Below are 20,963 nucleotides of genomic sequence, written 5' to 3' on the forward strand. Positions count from 1 at the left end.
CTCGAGCCGCTGTAGTCCCCCGATGGGCCTCGAGCCGCTGTAGTCCCCCGATGGGCCTCGAGCCGCTGTAGTCCCCCGATGGGCCTCGAGCCGCTGTAGTCCCCCGATGGGCCTCGAGCCGTTGTAGTCCCCCGATGGGCCTCGAGCCGTTGTAGTCCCCCGGTGGGCCTCGAGCCGTTGTAGTCCTCCGGTGGGCCTCGAGCCGTTGTAGTCCCCCGGTGGGCCTTGAGCCGTTGTAGTCCCCCGATGGGCCTCGAGCCGTTGTAGTCCGATGGCCCTCGAGACGCTGTAGTCCCCCGATGGGCCTCGAGCCGCTGTAGTCCCCCGATGGGCCTCGAGCTGTTGTAGACCCCTGATGTGCCGCTTGCCATGTCAGACACCGATTGCGGTCAGTCCCCTGATGGGCTCCTTGCCATCTCAGTCCCCCGATGTCAGGCGACCCATTGGGGGACTGACAAGGCAAGCAGCCCGTCGAGCGACGGACACAGCAGGTGGCCCATGACAATCTTGGGTCTTGCCGTTGTAGTCCCCCGATGGGCCTCGAGCCGTTGTAGTCCCCCGATGGGCCTCGAGCCGTTGTAGTCCGCCGGTGGGCCTCGAGCCGTTGTGTTGTAGTCCCCCGGTGGGCCTTGAGCCGTTGCAGTCCCCCGATGGGCCTCGAGCCGTTGCAGTCCCCCGATGGGCCTCGAGCCGTTGCAGTCCCCCGATGGGCCTCGAGCCGTTGCAGTCCCCCGATGGGCCTCGAGCCGTTGCAGTCCCCCGATGGGCCTCTAGCCGTTGCAGTCCCCCGATGGGCCTCTAGCCGTTGCAGTCCCCCGATGGGCCTCTAGCCATTGCAGTCCCCCGATGGGCCTCGAGCCGTTGCAGTCCCCCGATGGGTTTCGAGCCGTTGTAGACCTCGATGGGCCTCGAGCCGCTGTAGTCCCCCGATGGGCGTCGAGCCGCTGTAGTCCCCCGATGGGCCTCGAGCCGTTGTAGACCCCTGATGGGCCACTTGCCATGTCAGACACCGATTGCGGTCAGTCCCCTGATGGGCTCCTTGCCATCTCAGTCCCCCGATGTCAGGCGACCCATTGGGGGACTGACAAGGCAAGCAGCCCGTCGAGCGACGGACACAGCAGGTGGCCCATGGCAATCTGGGGTCTTGCCGTTGTAGTCCCCCGATGGGCCTCGAGCCGTTGTAGTCCCCCGATGGGCCTCGAGCCGTTGTAGTCCCCCGGTGGGCCTCGAGCCGTTGTAGTCCCCCGGTGGGCCTCGAGCCGTTGTAGTCCCCCGGTGGGCCTCGAGCCGTTGTAGTCCTCCGGTGGGCCTCGAGCCGCTGTAGTCCCCCGATGGGCCTCGAGCCGTTGTAGTCCCCCGATGGGCCACTTGCCATGTCAGACACCGATTGCGGTCAGTCCCCTGATGGGCTCCTTGCCATCTCAGTCCCCCGATGTCAGGCGACCCATTGGGGGACTGACAAGGCAAGCAGCCCGTCGAGCGACGGACACAGCAGGTGGCCCATGGCAATCTGGGGTCTTGCCGTTGTAGTCCCCCGATGGGCCTCGAGCCGTTGCAGTCCTCCGATGGGCCTCGAGCCGTTGCAGTCCCCCGATGGGCCTCGAGCCGCTGCAGTCCCCCGATGGGCCTCGAGCCGCTGCAGTCCCCCGATGGGCCTCGAGCCGTTGCAGTCCCCCCGATGGGCCTCGAGCAGCTGTAGTCCCCCGATGGGCCTCGAGCCGCTGTAGTCCCCCGATGGGCCTCGAGCCGCTGTAGTCCCCCGATGGGCCTCGAGCCGCTGTAGTCCCCCCGATGGGCCTCGAGCCGTTGTAGTCCCCCGATGGGCCTCGAGCCGTTGTAGTCCCCCCGATGGGCCTTGAGCCGTTGTAGTCCCCCGATGGGCCTCGAGCCGTTGCAGTCCCCCGATGGGCCTCGAGCCGTTGCAGTCCCCCCGATGGGCCTCGAGCCGCTGTAGTCCCCCGATGGGCCTCGAGCCGCTGTAGTCCCCCGATGGGCCTCGAGCCGCTGTAGTCCCCCGATGGGCCTCGAGCCGCTGTAGTCCCCCGATGGGCCTCGAGCCGCTGTAGTCCCCCGATGGGCCTCGAGCCGCTGTAGTCCCCCGATGGGCCTCGAGCCGCTGTAGTCCCCCGATGGGCCTCGAGCCGCTGTAGTCCCCCGATGGGCCTCGAGCCGCTGTAGTCCCCCGATGGGCCTCGAGCCGCTGTAGTCCCCCGATGGGCCTCGAGCCGTTGTAGTCCCCCGATGGGCCTCGAGCCGTTGTAGTCCCCCGGTGGGCCTCGAGCCGTTGTAGTCCTCCGGTGGGCCTCGAGCCGTTGTAGTCCTCCGGTGGGCCTCGAGCCGTTGTAGTCCCCCGGTGGGCCTTGAGCCGTTGTAGTCCCCCGATGGGCCTCGAGCCGTTGTAGTCCGATGGCCCTCGAGACGCTGTAGTCCCCCGATGGGCCTCGAGCCGCTGTAGTCCCCCGATGGGCCTCGAGCTGTTGTAGACCCCTGATGTGCCGCTTGCCATGTCAGACACCGATTGCGGTCAGTCCCCTGATGGGCTCCTTGCCATCTCAGTCCCCCGATGTCAGGCGACCCATTGGGGGACTGACAAGGCAAGCAGCCCGTCGAGCGACGGACACAGCAGGTGGCCCATGACAATCTTGGGTCTTGCCGTTGTAGTCCCCCGATGGGCCTCGAGCCGTTGTAGTCCCCCGATGGGCCTCGAGCCGTTGTAGTCCGCCGGTGGGCCTCGAGCCGTTGTGTTGTAGTCCCCCGGTGGGCCTTGAGCCGTTGCAGTCCCCCGATGGGCCTCGAGCCGTTGCAGTCCCCCGATGGGCCTCGAGCCGTTGCAGTCCCCCGATGGGCCTCGAGCCGTTGCAGTCCCCCGATGGGCCTCGAGCCGTTGCAGTCCCCCGATGGGCCTCTAGCCGTTGCAGTCCCCCGATGGGCCTCTAGCCGTTGCAGTCCCCCGATGGGCCTCTAGCCGTTGCAGTCCCCCGATGGGCCTCGAGCCGTTGCAGTCCCCCGATGGGTTTCGAGCCGTTGTAGACCTCGATGGGCCTCGAGCCGCTGTAGTCCCCCGATGGGCGTCGAGCCGCTGTAGTCCCCCGATGGGCCTCGAGCCGTTGTAGACCCCTGATGGGCCACTTGCCATGTCAGACACCGATTGCGGTCAGTCCCCTGATGGGCTCCTTGCCATCTCAGTCCCCCGATGTCAGGCGACCCATTGGGGGACTGACAAGGCAAGCAGCCCGTCGAGCGACGGACACAGCAGGTGGCCCATGGCAATCTGGGGTCTTGCCGTTGTAGTCCCCCGATGGGCCTCGAGCCGTTGTAGTCCCCCGATGGGCCTCGAGCCGTTGTAGTCCCCCGGTGGGCCTCGAGCCGTTGTAGTCCCCCGGTGGGCCTCGAGCCGTTGTAGTCCCCCGGTGGGCCTCGAGCCGTTGTAGTCCTCCGGTGGGCCTCGAGCCGCTGTAGTCCCCCGATGGGCCTCGAGCCGTTGTAGTCCCCCGATGGGCCACTTGCCATGTCAGACACCGATTGCGGTCAGTCCCCTGATGGGCTCCTTGCCATCTCAGTCCCCCGATGTCAGGCGACCCATTGGGGGACTGACAAGGCAAGCAGCCCGTCGAGCGACGGACACAGCAGGTGGCCCATGGCAATCTGGGGTCTTGCCGTTGTAGTCCCCCGATGGGCCTCGAGCCGTTGCAGTCCTCCGATGGGCCTCGAGCCGTTGCAGTCCCCCGATGGGCCTCCAGCCGCTGTAGTCCCCCGATGGGCCTCGAGCCGCTGTAGTCCCCCGATGGGCCTCGAGCCGCTGTAGTCCCCCGATGGGCCTCGAGCTGCTGTAGTCCCCCGATGGGACTCGAGCCGCTGTAGTCCCCCGATGGGACGCTTGCCATGTCAGACACCGATTGCGGTCAGTCCCCTGATGGGCTCCTTGCCATCTCAGTCCCCCGATGTCAGGCGACCTATTGGGGGACTGACAAGGCAAGCAGCCCGTCGAGCGACGGACACAGCAGGTGGCCCATGGCAATCAGGGGTCTTGCCGTTTTAGTCCCCCGATGGGCCTCGAGCCGTTGTAGTCCCCCAATGGGCCTCGAGCCGTTGTAGTCCGCCAGTGGGGCCTCGAGCCGTTGCAGTCCCCCGATGGGCCTCGAGCCGTTGCAGTCCCCCCGATGGGCCTCGAGCAGCTGTAGTCCCCCGATGGGCCTCGAGCCGCTGTAGTCCCCCGATGGGCCTCGAGCCGCTGTAGTCCCCCGATGGGCCTCGAGCCGCTGTAGTCCCCCGATGGGCCTCGAGCCGCTGTAGTCCCCCCGATGGGCCTCGAGCCGTTGTAGTCCCCCGATGGGCCTCGAGCCGTTGTAGTCCCCCCGATGGGCCTCGAGCCGTTGTAGTCCCCCCGATGGGCCTCGAGCCGTTGCAGTCCCCCGATGGGCCTCGAGCCGTTGCAGTCCCCCCGATGGGCCTCGAGCCGCTGTAGTCCCCCGATGGGCCTCGAGCCGCTGTAGTCCCCCGATGGGCCTCGAGCCGCTGTAGTCCCCCGATGGGCCTCGAGCCGCTGTAGTCCCCCGATGGGCCTCGAGCCGCTGTAGTCCCCCGATGGGCCTCGAGCCGCTGTAGTCCCCCGATGGGCCTCGAGCCGCTGTAGTCCCCCGATGGGCCTCGAGCCGCTGTAGTCCCCCGATGGGCCTCGAGCCGCTGTAGTCCCCCGATGGGCCTCGAGCCGCTGTAGTCCCCCGATGGGCCTCGAGCCGTTGTAGTCCCCCGATGGGCCTCGAGCCGTTGTAGTCCCCCGGTGGGCCTCGAGCCGTTGTAGTCCTCCGGTGGGCCTCGAGCCGTTGTAGTCCTCCGGTGGGCCTCGAGCCGTTGTAGTCCTCCGGTGGGCCTCGAGCCGTTGTAGTCCCCCGGTGGGCCTCGAGCCGTTGTAGTCCGATGGCCCTCGAGACGCTGTAGTCCCCCGATGGGCCTCGAGCCGCTGTAGTCCCCCGATGGGCCTCGAGCCGTTGTAGACCCCTGATGTGCCGCTTGCCATGTCAGACACCGATTGCGGTCAGTCCCCTGATGGGCTCCTTGCCATCTCAGTCCCCCGATGTCAGGCGACCCATTGGGGGACTGACAAGGCAAGCAGCCCGTCGAGCGACGGACACAGCAGGTGGCCCATGACAATCTTGGGTCTTGCCGTTGTAGTCCCCCGATGGGCCTCGAGCCGTTGTAGTCCCCCGATGGGCCTCGAGCCGTTGTAGTCCGCCGGTGGGCCTCGAGCCGTTGTGTTGTAGTCCCCCGGTGGGCCTTGAGCCGTTGCAGTCCCCCGATGGGCCTTGAGCCGTTGCAGTCCCCCGATGGGCCTTGAGCCGTTGCAGTCCCCCGATGGGCCTCGAGCCGTTGCAGTCCCCCGATGGGCCTCGAGCCGTTGCAGTCCCCCGATGGGCCTCGAGCCGTTGCAGTCCCCCGATGGGCCTCTAGCCGTTGCAGTCCCCCGATGGGCCTCTAGCCGTTGCAGTCCCCCGATGGGCCTCTAGCCGTTGCAGTCCCCCGATGGGCCTCTAGCCGTTGCAGTCCCCCGATGGGCCTCGAGCCGTTGTAGTCCCCCGATGGGTTTCGAGCCGTTGTAGACCTCGATGGGCCTCGAGCCGCTGTAGTCCCCCGATGGGCGTCGAGCCGCTGTAGTCCCCCGATGGGCCTCGAGCCGTTGTAGACCCCTGATGGGCCACTTGCCATGTCAGACACCGATTGCGGTCAGTCCCCTGATGGGCTCCTTGCCATCTCAGTCCCCCGATGTCAGGCGACCCATTGGGGGACTGACAAGGCAAGCCGCCCGTCGAGCGACAGACACAGCAGGTGGCCCACGGCAATCTTGGGTCTTGCCGTTGTAGTCCCCCGATGGGCCTCGAGCCGTTGTAGTCCCCCGGTGGGCCTCGAGCCGTTGTAGTCCCCCGTTGGGCCTCGAGCCATTGTAGTCCCCCGTTGGGCCTCGAGCCGTTGTAGTCCCCCGTTGGGCCTCGAGCCGTTGTAGTCTCCCGGTGGGCCTCGAGCCGTTGTAGTCTCCCGGTGGGCCTCGAGCCGTTGTAGTCCCCTGATGGGCCTCGAGCCGTTGTGGTCCCCCAATGGGCCTCTAGCCGTTGTAGACCCCCGATGGGCCGCTTGCCGTGTCAGACACCGATTGCGGTCAGTCCCCTGATGGGCTCCTTGCCATGTCAGTCCCCTGATGTCAGGCGACCCATTGGAGGACTGACAAGGCAAGCAGCCCGACGAGCGACGGACACAGCAGGTGGCCCACGGCAATCTGGGGACTTGCCGTTGTAGTCCCCCGATGGGCCTCGAGCCGTTGTAGTCCCCCGATGGGCCTCGAGCCGTTGTAGTCCCCCGATCGGCCTCGAGCCGCAGTAGTCCCCCGATGGGCCTCGAGCCGCAGTAGTCCCCCGATGGGCCTCGAGCCGCTGTAGCCCCCCGATGGGCCTCGAGCCGCTGTAGCCCCCCGATGGGCCTCGAGCCGCTGTAGTCCTCCGGTGGGCCTCGAGCCGTTGTAGTCCTCCGATGGGCCTCGAGCCGTTGTAGTCCCCCGATGGGCCTCGAGCCGTTATAGTCCCCCCGATGGGCCTCGAGCCGCTGTAGTCCCCCGATGGGCCTCGAGCCGTTGTAGTCCTCCGATGGGCCTCGAGCCGTTGTAGTCCTCCGGTGGGCCTCGAGCCGTTGTAGTCCCCCGGTGGGCCTCGAGCCGTTGTAGTCCCCCGATGGGCCTCGAGCCGTTGTAGTCCCCCGATGGGCCTCGAGCCGTTATAGTCCCCCCGATGGGCCTCGAGCCGCTGTAGTCCCCCGATGGGCCTCGAGCCGCTGTAGTCCCCCGATGGGCCTCGAGCCGCTGTAGTCCCCCGATGGGCCTCGAGCCGCTGTAGTCCCCCGATGGGACTCGAGCCGCTGTAGTCCCCCGATGGGACTCGAGCCGCTGTAGTCCCCCGATGGGACTCGAGCCGCTGTAGTCCCCCGATGGGACTCGAGCCGCTGTAGTCCCCCGATGGGACTCGAGCCGCTGTAGTCCCCCGATGGGACTCGAGCCGCTGTAGTCCCCCGATGGGACTCGAGCCGCTGTAGTCCCCCGATGGGACTCGAGCCGCTGTAGTCCCCCGATGGGCCGCTTGCCATGTCAGACACCGATTGCGGTCAGTCCCCTGATGGGCTCCGTGCCATTGAGGGACTGACAAGGCAAGCAGCCCGTCGAGTGACAGGAGGCGGACCACGGCAAGCTGGGTTCTTGCCGTTGTAGTCACCCGATGGGCTTTGAGCCGTTGTAGTCCCCCGATGGGCCTCGAGCCGTTGTAGATCTCGATGGGCCTCGAGCCGCTGTAGTCCCCCGATGGGCCTCGAGCCGCTGTAGTCCCCCAATGGGCCTCGAGCCGCTGTAGTCCCCCGATGGGCCTCGAGCCGTTGTAGACCCCTGATGGGCCGCTTGCCATGTCAGAAACCGATTGCGGTCAGTCCCCTGATGGGCTCCTTGCCATCTCAGTCCCCCGATGTCAGGCGACCCATTGGGGGACTGACCAGGCAAGCAGCCCGTCGAGCGACGGACACAGCAGGTGGCCCATGGCAATCTGGGGTCTTGCCGTTTTAGTCCCCCGATGGGCCTCGAGCTGTTGTAGTCCCCCGATGGGCCTCGAGCTGTTGTAGTCCCCCGATGGGCCTCGAGCCGTTGTAGTCCCCCGGTGGGCCTCGAGTCGTTGTAGTCCTCCGGTGGGCCTCGAGCCGTTGTAGTCCCCCGGTGGGCCTCGAGCCGTTGTAGTCCCCCGATGGGCCTCGAGCCGTTGTAGTCCTCCGATGGGCCTCGAGCCATTGTAGTCCCCCGATGGGCCTCGAGCCGTTGTAGTCCCCCGATGGGCCTCAAGCCGTTGTAGACCTCGATGGGCCTCAAGCCGTTGTAGACCTCGATGGGCCTCGAGCCGCTGTAGTCCCCCCGATGGGCCTCAAGCCGCTGTAGTCCCCCGATGGGCCTCGAGCCGCTGTAGCCCCCCGATGGGCCTCGAGCCGCTGTAGTCCCCCGATGGGCCTCGAGCCGCTGTAGTCCCCCGATGGGCCTCGAGCCGCTGTAGTCCCCCGATGGGCCTCGAGCCGCTGTAGTCCCCCGATGGGCCTCGAGCCGTTGTAGTCCGCCGGTGGGCCTCGAGCCGTTGTAGTCCCCCGGTGGGCCTCGAGCCGTTGTAGTTCTCCGGTGGGCCTCGAGCCGTTGTAGCCCCGTGATGGGCCTCGAGCCGTTGTAGTCCCCCGATGGGCCTCGAGCCGTTGTAGTCCCCCGATGGGCCTCGAGCCGTTGTAGTCCCCCGATGGGCCTCGAGCCGTTGTAGTCCCCCGATGGGCCTCGAGCCGTTGTAGTCCCCCGATGGGCCTCGAGCCGTTGTAGTCCCCCGATGGGCCTCGAGCCGTTGTAGTCCTCCGATGGGCCTCGAGCCGTTGTAGTCCCCCGATGGGCCTCGAGCCGTTGTAGTCCCCCGATGGGCCTCGAGCCGTTGTAGACCTCGATGGGCCTCGAGCTGTTATAGTCTCCCGATGGGCCTCGAGCCGTTGTAGTCCTCCGATGGGCCTCGAGCCGTTGCAGTCCCCCGATGGGCCTCTAGCCGTTGCAGTCCCCCGATGGGCCTCTAGCCGTTGCAGTCCCCCGATGGGCCTCGAGCCGTTGTAGTCCCCCGATGGGTTTCAAACCGTTGTAGACCTCGATGGGCCTCGAGCTGTTGTAGTCCCCCCGATGGGCCTCGAGCAGCTGTAGTCCCCCGATGGGCCTCGAGCCGCTGTAGTCCCCCGATGGGCCTCGAGCCGCTGTAGTCCCCCGATGGGCCTCGAGCCGCTGTAGTCCCCCGATGGGCCTCGAGCCGCTGTAGTCCCCGATGGGCCTCGAGCCGCTGTAGTCCCCCGATGGGCCTCGAGCCGCTGTAGTCCCCCGATGGGCCTCGAGCCGCTGTAGTCCCCCGATGGGCCTCGAGCCGCTGTAGTCCCCCGATGGGCCTCGAGCCGCTGTAGTCCCCCGATGGGCCTCGAGCCGCTGTAGTCCCCCGATGGGCCTCGAGCCGCTGTAGTCCCCCGATGGGCCTCGAGCCGCTGTAGTCCCCCGATGGGACTCTAGCCGTTGTAGACCCCTGATGGGCCGCTTGCCATGTCAGACACCGATTGCGGTCAGTCACCTGATGGGCTCCGTGCCATCTCAGTCCCCCGATGTCAGGCGACCCATTGGGGGACTGACAAGGCAAGCAGCCCGTCGAGCGACGGACACAGCAGGTGGCCCATGGCAATCTGGGGTCTTGCCGTTTTGGTCCGCTGGTGGGCCTCGAGCCGTTGTAGTCCCCCGATGGGCCTCGAGCCGTTGTAGTCCCCCGGTGGGCCTCGAGCCGTTGTAGTCCCCCGGTGGGCCTCGAGCCGTTGTAGTCCTCCGGTGGGCCTCGAGCCGTTGTAGTCCTCCGGTGGGCCTTGAGCCGTTGTAGTCCCCCGGTGGGCCTTGAGCCGTTGTAGTCCCCCGATGGGCCTCGAGCCGTTGTAGTCCGATGGCCCTCGAGCCGCTGTAGTCCCCCGATGGGCCTCGAGCCGTTGTAGTCCGATGGCCCTCGAGCCGCTGTAGTCCCCCGATGGGCCTCAAGCCGTTGTAGTCCCCCGATGGGCCTCGAGCCGCTGTAGTCCCCCGATGGGCCTCGAGCCGTTGTAGACCCCTGATGTGCCGCTTGCCATGTCAGACACCGATTGCGGTCAGTCCCCTGATGGGCTCCTTGCCATCTCAGTCCCCCGATGTCAGGCGACCTATTGGGGGACTGACAAGGCAAGCAGCCCGTCGAGCGACGGACACAGCAGGTGGCCCATGACAATCTGGGGTCTTGCCGTTGTAGTCCCCCGATGGGCCTCGAGCCGTTGTAGTCCTCCGGTGGGCCTCGAGCCGTTGTAGTCCCCCGGTGGGCCTCGAGCCGTTGTAGTCCCCCGATGGGCCTCGAGCCGTTGTAGTCCCCCGATGGGCCTTGAGCCGTTGCAGTCCCCCGATGGGCCTCGAGCCGTTGCAGTCCCCCGATGGGCCTCTAGCCGTTGCAGTCCCCCGATGGGCCTCTAGCCGTTGCAGTCCCCCGATGGGCCTCTAGCCGTTGCAGTCCCCCGATGGGCCTCTAGCCGTTGCAGTCCCCCGATGGGCCTCTAGCCGTTGCAGTCCCCCGATGGGCCTCGAGCCGTTGTAGTCCCCCGATGGGTTTCGAGCCGTTGTAGACCTCGATAGGCCTCGAGCCGCTGTAGTCCCCCGATGGGCGTCGAGCCGCTGTAGTCCCCCGATGGGCCTCGAGCCGCTGTAGTCCCCCGATGGGCCTCGAGCCGCTGTAGTCCCCCGATGGGCCTCGAGCCGTTGTAGACCCCTGATGGGCCACTTGCCATGTCAGACACCGATTGCGGTCAGTCCCCTGATGGGCTCCTTGCCATCTCAGTCCCCCGATGTCAGGCGACCCATTGGGGGACTGACAAGGCAAGCAGCCCGTCGAGCGACGGACACAGCAGGTGGCCCATGGCAATCTGGGGTCTTGCCGTTGTAGTCCCCCGATGGGCCTCGAGCCGTTGTAGTCCCCCGATGGGCCTCGAGCCGTTGTAGTCCGCCGGTGGGCCTCGAGCCGTTGTAGTCCGCCGGTGGGCCTCGAGCCGTTGTAGTCCCCCGGTGGGCCTCGAGCCGTTGCAGTCCCCGATGGGCCTCGAGCCGTTGCAGTCCCCCGATGGGCCTCGAGCCGTTGCAGTCCCCCGATGGGCCTCGAGCCGTTGCAGTCCCCCGATGAGCCTCGAGCCGTTGCAGTCCCCCGATGGGCCTCGAGCCGTTGCAGTCCCCCGATGGGCCTCGAGCCGTTGCAGTCCCCCGATGGGCCTCGAGCCGTTGCAGTCCCCCGATGGGCCTCGAGCCGTTGCAGTCCCCCGATTGGCCTCGAGCCGTTGCAGTCCCTCGATGGGCCTCGAGCCGTTGTAATCCCCCGATGGGCCTCCAGCCGTTGTAATCCCCCGATGGGCCTCGAGCCGATGTAGTCCCCCGATGGGCCTTGAGCCGATGTAGTCCCCTGATGGGCTCCTTGCCATGTCAGTCCCCCGATGTCAGGCGACCCATTGGGGGACTGACAAGGCAAGCAGCCCGTCGAGCGACGGACACAGCAGGTGGCCCATGGCAATCTGGGGTCTTGCCGTTGTAGTCCTCTGATGGGCCTCGAACCGTTGTAGTCCCCCGATGGGCCTCGAGCCGTTGCAGTCCCCCGATGGGCCTCGAGCCGTTGCAGTCCCCCGATGGGCCTCGAGCCGTTGCAGTCCCCCGATGGGCCTCGAGCCGTTGCAGTCCCCCGATGGGCCTCGAGCCGTTGCAGTCCCCCGATGGGCCTCGAGCCGTTGTAGACCCCTGATGGGCCGCTTGCCATGTCAGACACCGATTGCGGTCAGTCCCCTAAAGGGCTCCTTGCCATCTCAGTCCCCCGATGTCAGGCGACCCATTGGGGGACTGACAAGGCAAGCAGCCCGTCGAGCGACGGACACAGCAGGTGGCCCATGGCAATCTGGGGTCTTGCCGTTGTAGTCCCCCGATGGGCCTCGAGCCGTTGTAGTCCCCCGATGGGCCTCGAGCCGTTGTAGTCCGCCGGTGGGCCTCGAGCCGTTGTAGTCCTCCGGTGGGCCTTGAGCCGTTGTAGTCCCCTGGTGGGCCTCGAGCCGTTGTAGTCCCCCGATGGGCCTCGAGCCGTTGCAGTCCCCCGATGGGCCTCGAGCCGTTGTAATCCCCCGATGGGCCTCGAGCCGTTGTAATCCCCCGATGGGCCTCGAGCCGATGTAGTCCCCCGATGGGCCTTGAGCCGATGTAGTCCCCTGATGGGCTCCTTGCCATGTCAGTCCCCCGATGTCGGGCGACCCATTGGGGGACTGACAAGGCAAGCAGCCCGTCGAGCGACGGACACAGCAAGTGGCCCATGGCAATCTGGGGTCTTGCCGTTGTAGTCCTCTGATGGGCCTCGAACCGTTGTAGTCCCCCGATGGGCCTCTAGCCGTTGCAGTCCCCCGATGGGCCTCGAGCCGTTGTAGTCCCCCGATGGGTTTCGAGCCGTTGTAGACCTCGATGGGCCTCGAGCCGCTGTAGTCCCCCGATGGGCGTCGAGCCGCTGTAGTCCCCCGATGGGCCTCGAGCCGCTGTAGTCCCCCGATGGGACTCGAGCCATTGTAGACCCCTGATGGGCCACTTGCCATGTCAGACACCGATTGCGGTCAGTCCCCTGATGGGCTCCTTGCCATCTCAGTCCCCCGATGTCAGGCGACCCATTGGGGGACTGACAAGGCAAGCAGCCCGTCGAGCGACGGACACAGCAGGTGGCCCATGGCAATCTGGGGTCTTGCCGTTGTAGTCCCCCGATGGGCCTCGAGCCGTTGTAGTCCCCCGATGGGCCTCGAGCCGTTGTAGTCCCCCGGTGGGCCTCGAGCCGTTGTAGTCCCCCGGTGGGCCTCGAGCCGTTGTAGTCCTCCGGTGGGCCTCGAGCCGTTGTAGTCCCCCGGTGGGCCTCGAGCCGTTGTAGTCCCCCGATGGGCCACTTGCCATGTCAGACACCGATTGTGGTCAGTCCCCTGATGGGCTCCTTGCCATCTCAGTCCCCCGATGTCAGGCGACCCATTGGGGGACTGACAAGGCAAGCAGCCCGTCGAGCGACGGACACAGCAGGTGGCCCATGGCAATCTGGGGTCTTGCCGTTGTAGTCCCCCGATGGGCCTCGAGCCGTTGTAGTCCCCCGATGGGCCTCGAGCCGTTGTAGTCCGCCGGTGGGCCTCGAGCCGTTGTAGTCCGCCGGTGGGCCTCGAGCCGTTGTAGTCCTCCGGTGGGCCTCGAGCCGTTGTAGTCCCCCGGTGGGCCTCGAGCCGTTGTAGTCCCCCGATGGGCCTCGAGCCGTTGCAGTACCCGATGGGCCTCGAGCCGTTGCAGTCCCCCGATGGGCCTTGAGCCGTTGCAGTCCCCCGATGGGCCTCGAGCCGTTGCAGTCCCCCGATGGGCCTCGAGCCGTTGCAGTCACCCGATGGGCCTCGAGCCGTTGCAGTCACCCGATGGGCCTCGAGCCGTTGCAGTCCCCCGATGGGCCTCGAGCCGTTGCAGTCCCCCGATGGGCCTCGAGCCGTTGCAGTCCCCCGATTGGCCTCGAGCCGTTGCAGTCCCTCGATGGGCCTCGAGCCGTTGTAATCCCCCGATGGGCCTCGAGCCGTTGTAATCCCCCGATGGGCCTCGAGCCGATGTAGTCCCCCGATGGGCCTTGAGCCGATGTAGTCCCCTGATGGGCTCCTTGCCATGTCAGTCCCCCGATGTCAGGCGACCCATTGGGGGACTGACAAGGCAAGCAGCCCGTCGAGCGACGGACACAGCAAGTGGCCCATGGCAATCTGGGGTCTTGCCGTTGTAGTCCTCTGATGGGCCTCGAACCGTTGTAGTCCCCCGATGGGCCTCGAGCCGTTGTAGTCCCCCGATGGGCCTCGAGCCGTTGTAGTCCCCCGATGGGCCTCGAGCCGTTGCAGTCCCCCGATGGGCCTCGAGCCGTTGCAGTCCCCCGATGGGCCTCGAGCCGTTGTAGACCCCTGATGGGCCGCTTGCCATGTCAGACACCGATTGCGGTCAGTCCCCTAAAGGGCTCCTTGCCATCTCAGTCCCCCGATGTCAGGCGACCCATTGGGGGACTGACAAGGCAAGCAGCCCGTCGAGCGACGGACACAGCAGGCGGCCCATGGCAATCTGGGGTCTTGCCGTTGTAGTCCCCCAATGGGCCTCGAGCCGTTGTAGTCCCCCGATGGGCCTCGAGCCGTTGTAGTCCGCCGGTGGGCCTCGAGCCGTTGTAGTCCTCCGGTGGGCCTTGAGCCGTTGTAGTCCCCTGGTGGGCCTCGAGCCGTTGTAGTCCCCCGATGGGCCTCGAGCCGTTGTAGTCCTCCGATGGGCCTCGAGCCGTTGTAGTCCCCCGATGGGCCTCGAGCCGTTGCAGTCCCCCGATGGGCCTCGAGCCGTTGTAATCCCCCGATGGGCCTCGAGCCGTTGTAATCCCCCGATGGGCCTCGAGCCGATGTAGTCCCCCGATGGGCCTTGAGCCGATGTAGTCCCCTGATGGGCTCCTTGCCATGTCAGTCCCCCGATGTCGGGCGACCCATTGGGGGACTGACAAGGCAAGCAGCCCGTCGAGCGACGGACACAGCAAGTGGCCCATGGCAATCTGGGGTCTTGCCGTTGTAGTCCTCTGATGGGCCTCGAACCGTTGTAGTCCGCCGATGGGCCTCGAGCCGTTGTAGTCCCCCGATGGGTCTCGAGCCGTTGTAGTCCCACGATGGGCTTCGAGCCGTTGCAGTCCCCGATGGGCCTCGAGCCGTTGCAGTCCCTCGATGGGCCTCGAGCCGTTGTAGTCCCCTGATGGGCCTCGAGCAGTTGTAGTCCCCCGATGGGCCTCGAGACGTTGTAGTCCCCCGATGGGCCTCGAGCCGTTGTAGTCCCCCGATGGGCCTCGAGCCGTTGTAGTCTCCCGATGAGCCTCGAGCCGTTGTAGTCCACCGATGGGCCTCTAGCCGTTGTAGACCCCCGATGGGCCTCTAGCCGTTGTAGAACCCCGATGGGCCTCTAGCCGTTGTAGACCCCCGATGGGCCTCTAGCCGTTGTAGACCCCCGATGGGCCTCTAGCTGTTGTAGGAAAGTACCGGGTTTTAGTTTTTGGGAGGCAGGTGCGGGCTGCTCTGGCCACGCTTGGGGTGATCACCTGCACCTTCCAGCCTCTCCCTCTGGGATGCCGCTGTGGTTTCCAGGCAGTGAGAGCTTGGGGCCCCATGGCACCCCGGTTGTATGGGAGCATTGGGAAGCCTCCCCGTGGCGCTCCTGGATAGTGCTAATGTAGCATGAACTAATTCCCTGTTGGGCCTCTTGCCGCCGCTGTAGTCCCCCGATGGGCCTCTAGCCGTTGTAGTCCCCCGATGGGCCTCTAGCCGTTGTAGTCCCCCGATGGGCCTTGAGCCATTGTAGTCCCCTGATAGGCTCCTTGCCATGTCAGTCCCCCGATGTCAGGCGACCCATTGGGGGACTGACAAGGCAAGCAGCCCGTCGAGCGACGGACACAGCAAGTGTCCCATGGCAATCTGGGGTCTTGCCGTTGTAGTCCTCAGATGGGCCTCGAGCCGTTGTAGTCCCCCCGATGGGCCTCGAGCCGTTGTAGTCCCCCGATGGGCCTCGAGCCGTTGCAGTCCCCCGATGGGCCTCGAGCCGTTGCAGTCCCCCGATGGGCCTCGAGCCGTTGCAGTCCCCCGATGGGCCTCGAGCCGTTGCAGTCCCCCGATGGGCCTCGAGCCGTTGCAGTCCCCCGATGGGCCTCGAGCCGTTGCAGTCCCCCGATGGGCCTCGAGCCGTTGCAGTCCCCCGATGGGCCTCAAGCCGTTGCAGTCCCCCGATGGGCCTCGAGCCGTTGCAGTCCCCCGATGGGCCTCGAGCCGTTGCAGTCCCCCGATGGGCCTCGAGCCGTTGCAGTCCCCCGATGGGCCTCGAGCCGTTGCAGTCCCCCGATGGGCCTCGAGCCGCTGCAGTCCCCCGATGGGCCTCGAGCCGCTGTAGTCCCCCGATGGGCCTCGAGCCGCTGTAGTCCCCCGATGGGCCTCGAGCCGCTGTAGTCCCCCGATGGGCCTCGAGCCGCTGTAGTCCCCCGATGGGCCTCGAGCCGCTGTAGTCCCCCGATGGGCCTCGAGCCGCTGTAGTCCCCCGATGGGCCTCGAGCCGCTGTAGTTCGATGGGCCTCGAGCCGCTGTAGTCCCCCGATGGGCCTCGAGCCGCTGTAGTCCCCCGATGGGATGCTTGCCATGTCAGACACCGATTGCGGTCAGTCCCCTGATGGGCTCCTTGCCATCTCAGTCCCCCGATGTCAGGCGACCCATTGGGGGACTGACAAGGCAAGCAGCCCGTCGAGCGACGGACACAGCAGGTGGCCCATGGCAATCAGGGGTCTTGCCGTTTTAGTCCCCCGATGGGCCTCGAGCCGTTGTAGTCCCCCAATGGGCCTCGAGCCGTTGTAGTCCCCCGGTGGGCCTCGAGCCGTTGTAGTCCTCCGGTGGGCCTCGAGCCGTTGTAGTCCCCCGGTGGGCCTCGAGCCGTTGTAGTCCCCCGATGGGCCTCGAGCCGTTGTAGTCCCCCGATGGGCCTCGAGCCGCCGTAGTCCCCCGATGGGCCTCGAGCCGCCGTAGTCCCCCGATGGGCCTCGAGCCGCCGTAGTCCCCCGATGGGCCTCGAGCCGCCGTAGTCCCCCGATGGGCCTCGAGCCGCCGTAGTCCCCCGATGGGCCTCGAGCCGCCGTAGTCCCCCGATGGGCCTCGAGCCGTTGTAGTCCCCCGATGGGCCTCGAGCCGTTGTAGTCCCCCGATGGGCCTCGAGCCGCTGTAGTCCCCCGATGGGACTCGAGCCGCTGTAGTCCCCCGATGGGACTCGAGCCGCTGTAGTCCCCCGATGGGACTCGAGCCGCTGTAGTCCCCCGATGGGACTCGAGCCGCTGTAGTCCCCCGATGGGACTCGAGCCGCTGTAGTCCCCCGATGGGACTCGAGCCGCTGTAGTCCCCCGATGGGACTCGAGCCGCTGTAGTCCCCCGATGGGACTCGAGCCGCTGTAGTCCCCCGATGGGACTCGAGCCGCTGTAGTCCCCCGATGGGACTCGAGCCGCTGTAGTCCCCCGATGGGACTCGAGCCGCTGTAGTCCCCCGATGGGACTCGAGCCGCTGTAGTCCCCCGATGGGACTCGAGCCGCTGTAGTCCCCCGATGGGACTCGAGCCGCTGTAGTCCCCCGATGGGACTCGAGCCGCTGTAGTCCCCCGATGGGACTCGAGCCGCTGTAGTCCCCCGATGGGACTCTAGCCGTTGTAGACCCCTGATGGGCCGCTTGCCATGTCAGAAACCGATTGCGGTCAGTCCCCTGATGGGCTCCTTGCCATCTCAGTCCCCCGATGTCAGGCGACCCATTGAGGGACTGACAAGGCAAGCAGCCCGTCGAGCGACGGACACAGCAGGTGGCCCATGGCAATCTGGGGTCTTGCCGTTTTAGTCCCCCGATGGGCCTCGAGCTGTTGTAGTCCCCCGATGGGCCTCGAGCCGTTGTAGTCCCCCGGTGGGCCTCGAGTCGTTGTAGTCCTCCGGTGGGCCTCGAGCCGTTGTAGTCCCCCGGTGGGCCTCGAGCCGTTGTAGTCCCCCGATGGGCCTCGAGCCGTTGTAGTCCTCCGATGGGCCTCGAGCCATTGTAGTCCCCCGATGGGCCTCGAGCCGTTGTAGTCCTCCGATGGGCCTCGAGCCATTGTAGTCCCCCGATGGGCCTCGAGCCGTTGTAGTCCCCCGATGGGCCTCGAGCCGTTGTAGACCTCGATGGGCCTCGAGCCGCTGTAGTCCCCCCGATGGGCCTCAAGCCGCTGTAGTCCCCCGATGGGCCTCAAGCCGCTGTAGTCCCCCGATGGGCCTCGAGCCGCTGTAGCCCCCCGATGGGCCTCGAGCCGCTGTAGCCCCCCGATGGGCCTCGAGCCGCTGTAGTCCCCCGATGGGCCTCGAGCCGCTGTAGTCCCCCGATGGGACTCGAGCCGCTGTAGTCCCCCGATGGGACTCGAACCGCTGTAGTCCCCCGATGGGACTCGAGCCGCTGTAGTCCCCCGATGGGACTCGAGCCGCTGTAGTCCCCCGATGGGCCTCGAGCCGCTGTAGTCCCCCGATGGGACTCTAGCCGTTGTAGACCCCTGATGGGCCGCTTGCCATGTCAGAAACCGATTGCGGTCAGTCCCCTGATGGGCTCCTTGCCATCTCAGTCCCCCGATGTCAGGCGACCTATTGAGGGACTGACAAGGCAAGCAGCCCGTCGAGCGACGGACACAGCAGGTGGCCCATGGCAATCTGGGGTCTTGCCGTTTTAGTCCCCCGATGGGCTTCGAGCTGTTGTAGTCCCCCGATGGGCCTCGAGCCGTTGTAGTCCCCCGGTGGGCCTCGAGTCGTTGTAGTCCTCCGGTGGGCCTCGAGCCGTTGTAGTCCCCCGGTGGGCCTCGAGCCGTTGTAGTCCCCCGGTGGGCCTCGAGCCGTTGTAGTCCCCCGGTGGGCCTCGAGCCGTTGTAGTCCCCCGATGGGCCTCGAGCCGTTGTAGTCCTCCGATGGGCCTCGAGCCATTGTAGTCCCCCGATGGGCCTCGAGCCGTTGTAGTCCCCCGATGGGCCTCGAGCCGTTGTAGACCTCGATGGGCCTCGAGCCGCTGTAGTCCCCCCGATGGGCCTCGAGCCGCTGTAGTCCCCCCGATGGGCCTCAAGCCGCTGTAGTCCCCCCGATGGGCCTCAAGCCGCTGTAGTCCCCCGATGGGCCTCGAGCCGCTGTAGTCCCCCGATGGGCCTCGAGCCGCTGTAGTCCCCCGATGGGCCTTGAGCCGCTGTAGTCCCCCGATGGGCCTTGAGCCGCTGTAGTCCCCCGATGGGCCTCGAGCCGCTGTAGTCCCCCGATGGGCCTCGAGCCGCTGTAGTCCCCCGATGGGCCTCGAGCCGCTGTAGTCCCCGATGGGCCTCGAGCCGCTGTAGTCCCCCCATGGGACTCTAGCCGTTGTAGACCCCTGATGGGCCGCTTGCCATGTCAGACACCGATTGCGGTCAGTCCCCTGATGGGCTCCGTGCCATCTCAGTCCCCCGATGTCAGGCGACCCATTGGGGGACTGACAAGGCAAGCAGCCCGTCGAGCGACGGACACAGCAGGTGGCCCATGGCAATCTGGGGTCTTGCCGTTTTAGTCCCCCGATGGGCCTCGAGCCGTTGTAGTCCCCCGATGGGCCTCGAGCCGTTGTAGTCCCCCGATGGGCCTCGAGCCGTTGTAGTCCCCCGGTGGGCCTCGAACCGTTGTAGTCCCCCGGTGGGCCTCGAGCCGTTGTAGTCCTCCGGTGGGCCTCGAGCCGTTGTAGCCCCGTGATGGGCCTCGAGCCGTTGTAGTCCCCCGATGGGCCTCGAGCCGTTGTAGTCCCCCGATGGGCCTCGAGCCGTTGTAGTCCCCCGATGGGCCTCAAGCCGTTGTAGTCCCCGATGGGCCTCGAGCCGCTGTAGTCCCCCCATGGGACTCTAGCCGTTGTAGACCCCTGATGGGCCGCTTGCCATGTCAGACACCGATTGCGGTCAGTCCCCTGATGGGCTCCGTGCCATCTCAGTCCCCCGATGTCAGGCGACCCATTGGGGGACTGACAAGGCAAGCAGCCCGTCGAGCGACGGACACAGCAGGTGGCCCATGGCAATCTGGGGTCTTGCCGTTTTAGTCCCCCGATGGGCCTCGAGCCGTTGTAGTCCCCCGATGGGCCTCGAGCCGTTGTAGTCCCCCGATGGGCCTCGAGCCGTTGTAGTCCCCCGGTGGGCCTCGAACCGTTGTAGTCCCCCGGTGGGCCTCGAGCCGTTGTAGTCCTCCGGTGGGCCTCGAGCCGTTGTAGCCCCGTGATGGGCCTCGAGCCGTTGTAGTCCCCCGATGGGCCTCGAGCCGTTGTAGTCCCCCGATGGGCCTCGAGCCGTTGTAGTCCCCCGATGGGCCTCAAGCCGTTGTAGTCCCCCGATGGGCCTCGAGCCGTTGTAGTCCCCCGATGGGCCTCGAGCCGTTGTAGTCCCCCGATGGGCCTCGAGCCGTTGTAGTCCCCCGGTGGGCCTCGAGCCGTTGTAGTCCTCCGGTGGGCCTCGAGCCGTTGTAGTCCCCCGGTGGGCCTCGAGCCGTTGTAGTCCCCCGATGGGCCTCGAGCCGTTGTAGTCCCCCGATGGGCCTCGAGCCGCTGTAGTCCCCCGATGGGCCTCGAGCCGCTGTAGTCCCCCGATGGGACTCTAGCCGTTGTAGACACCTGATGGGCCGCTTGCAATGTCAGACACCAATTGCGGTCAGTCCCCTGATGGGCTCCTTGCCATGTCAGTCCCCCGATGTCAGGCAACCCATTGGGGGACTGACAAGGCAAGCAGCCCGTCGAGCGACAGACACAGCAGGTGGCCCACGGCAATCTGGGGTCTTGCCGTTGTAGTCCTCCGATAGGCCTCGAGCCGTTGTAGTCCCCCGATGGGCCTCGAGCCGTTGTAGTCCCCCGGTGGGCCTCGAGCCGTTGTAGTCCCCCGTTGGGCCTCGAGCCGCTGTAGTCCCCTGATGGGCCTCTAGCCGTTGTAGACCCCCGATGGGCCTCTAGCCGTTGTAGACCCCCGATGGGCCGCTTGCCGTGTCAGACACCGATTGCGGTCAGTCCCCTGATGGGCTCCTTGCCATGTCAGTCCCCTGATGTCAGGCGACCCATTGGAGGACTGACAAGGCAAGCAGCCCGACGAGCGACGGACACAGCAGGTGGCCCACGGCAATCTGGGGACTTGCCGTTGTAGTCCCCCGGTGGGCCTCGAGCCGTTGTAGTCCCCCGATCGGCCTCGAGCCACTGTAGTCCCCCGATCGGCCTCGAGCCGCTGTAGTCCCCCGATGGGCCTCGAGCCGCTGTAGTCCCCCCGATGGGCCTCGAGCCGCAGTAGTCCCCCGATGGGCCTCGAGCCGCAGTAGTCCCCCGATGGGCCTCGAGCCGCAGTAGTCCCCCGATGGGCCTCGAGCCGCTGTAGTCCCCCGATGGGCCTCGAGCCGCTGTAGTCCTCCGGTGGGCCTCGAGCCGTTGTAGTCCTCCGGTGGGCCTCGAGCCGTTGTAGTCCCCCGGTGGGCCTCGAGCCGTTGTACTCCCCCGATGGGCCTCGAGCCGTTGTAGTCCCCCGATGGGCCTCGAGCCGTTATAGTCCCCCCGATGGGCCTCGAGCCGCTGTAGTCCCCCGATGGGCCTCGAGCCGCTGTAGTCCCCCGATGGGCCTCGAGCCGTTGTAGTCCCCCGGTGGGCCTCGAGTCGTTGTAGTCCTCCGGTGGGCCTCGAGCCGTTGTAGTCCCCCGGTGGGCCTCGAGCCGTTGTAGTCCCCCGGTGGGCCTCGAGCCGTTGTAGTCCCCCGATGGGCCTCGAGCCGTTGTAGACCTCGATGGGCCTCGAG

This window comes from Hyperolius riggenbachi, chromosome 10, assembly GCF_040937935.1.
Source record: "Hyperolius riggenbachi isolate aHypRig1 chromosome 10, aHypRig1.pri, whole genome shotgun sequence".
Classification (NCBI taxonomy): Eukaryota; Metazoa; Chordata; class Amphibia; order Anura; family Hyperoliidae; genus Hyperolius; species Hyperolius riggenbachi.